This window comes from Sphaerodactylus townsendi, linkage group LG09 (assembly GCF_021028975.2).
Source record: "Sphaerodactylus townsendi isolate TG3544 linkage group LG09, MPM_Stown_v2.3, whole genome shotgun sequence".
Classification (NCBI taxonomy): domain Eukaryota; kingdom Metazoa; phylum Chordata; class Lepidosauria; order Squamata; family Sphaerodactylidae; genus Sphaerodactylus; species Sphaerodactylus townsendi.
The window spans coordinates 62,780,626-62,782,930 of record NC_059433.1 but is presented as its reverse complement, the minus strand read 5'-3'; positions in this window follow the sequence as shown (position 1 = coordinate 62,782,930).

The window sequence follows — 2,305 nt, the reverse complement described above, 5'->3', positions numbered from 1 at the left end:
GTGCGTGTAACCTCTATCTGTGGGTTCTGTGGGGCAGAACTTGGAATGAGTTTGCAACAACAAATTTTAAAAACAAAATGATTTACTTTCTTAACATATAACTTATAACATCAACATTTAACATCAAACTTCAAGGTCCTGTTCAGGTTGCATTTTCAAATCCTTATATTTACAGTCTAGTGATACTGCCGAGTCCAATTCTTCTTTGCAAGAGGGTCGGCTCTTGAAGACTCCCAGGGCTTGATGAACAGGATTCAACAGGATGAAGGTTTCCAGGAGAACTCTCACCCATTACAACCACAAAAAGAAACCCTGAAACAATAAACTCCAACATTTACAACATAGCAAAAATAAACAACTACCTTCCCACTAGTTCCCAACAACATTGCATTTACCTTAACAAGGTGTTAAGGGCTTATACAAATCAAGGTCTGAGTCTGGTAGCCTTGTCTCCTCCAAACTACATGAGCTCTGCAGCCTTCTGCTGCTTTGAGTCTCCACCTTTTACTGGGTCAACCCATTCTGAGCATGGGGATTACATCCACACATAACCAAAGCTCCTGTGGACTGAACCCTAATAAGATAAGAACTTTAGAGTTGAATATAAGACAGCCTTCTTCTTCTTCTTCTTCATGTAGATTATGATAGTGGTATGTGGAAAAATCTAAGGGGGTTTCAGTGTGAAAACACTTGGCTACCAAACACGGGGCGGATTTGCCGGCAGTGCTTCTCACATAGAGTTGCCAGGTTTCTCACATGTGCTGTGACATCACTTCTGGGAGAAATCACTGATTCTTGAAGCTACTCAGATTTTATTAGAACAGAAATGGTGGTTTTCCCCATGTGGTCACCCACCAAGTTCTCTCCAGTTGTCTTCTCATGGTTTGGAAACTCTATTCTCACATCAGATGTAGCTCTACTGAGTTGGGAATGTGGGGAACATATTTGACCCGTGAACATAAGAACATAAGAACAAGCCAGCTGGATCAGACCAGAGTCCATCTAGTCCAGCACTCTGCTACTCGCAGTGGCCCACCAGGTGCCTTTGGGAGCTCACATGCAGGAGGTGAAAGCAATGGCCTTCTGTGGCTGCTGCTCCCAAGCACCTGGTCTGCTAAGGCATTTGCAATCTCAGATCAAGGAGGATCAAGATTGGTCGCCATAGATCAACTTCTCCTCCATAAATCTGTCCAAGCCCCCTTTAAAGCTATCCAGGTTAGTGGCCATCACCACCTCCTGCGGCAGCATATTCCAAACACTAATCACACGTTGAAGCTGACTGATACTGAACTAGACCATTAGTCCACCGAGGTGGGTAGGGTGGGGTTCTCCAGGGCCTTAGGCTGAGATCTTTCTCATCACTTCCTCCTAGAGATGGCCGGGATTGAACCTGGCGCCTTCTGCACGTCAAGCAGAATCTTCACCACTGAGCAGTGTCCCCAAGACCGGCCTGGGGTTTCCATTGTCTTCACTGACCTTAAACCCACGCAGCTCTTTGAGTTTCCCAGTGGCTTCCCTTATTTTTTAAAAAAATTAGAAAATTTTATTAAAGTTAAAATAAATACATATTGTACAAACATATTACAGTAAATAACAATGAAAAGCAAGAAAAGAAAAGAAAAGAAAATAAGAGACTTATTGTCTAGCATCTTTCCTGCAGTCCAACACGATTCCTCATTCAATTTATACAAAATGATTCTCATCTCGTTAAACCAAAGTGACTTCACAAGTGAACTCTGTTGACTTTATCTTCGTCCAGTACGTTGTTGTTGTTATCTGTCGTTCTACATTTTGAAAGAAAAAGCAATCATATACTTATGGCTTCTATCTCTAAAAAAGAAAAATAACCTCCTCGAATATCCCTTATATGTCTTCCTATCTTAACTTACCATAATTTTCACCTATATATCTCTTAATATAATACAGTATTCATATATATATATATTTACATCTCTATCTAACCTTCCCATCCAAATACAAAAGATGCGGTTAGTGGCTTCCCTTATTGGCTTAGAAAACGGTGCTTTGATTTCTCCTCGGGCGTGCTTCACAGAGAGGAGGACGGGAGACTCACGAAAGGCAAGCTCCCTCGGCGACGTAGGCAAGCCGGCCCCCGAGAGCCTGGCCTTCGTTCAGCATCCCATTCATCACTGTCCCCACAACAAGGGCTGCAAACACAACCCTGACTTAGCTGTTCAGTCAGTGGGGAAACGCTGCTCAGTACTCAGCCTGATTACAAGCCTCTCTAATGAAAAGACAATGGGAGCCAATCCTTGACAATTGGAGGCAAAGGCAACTAATTCAT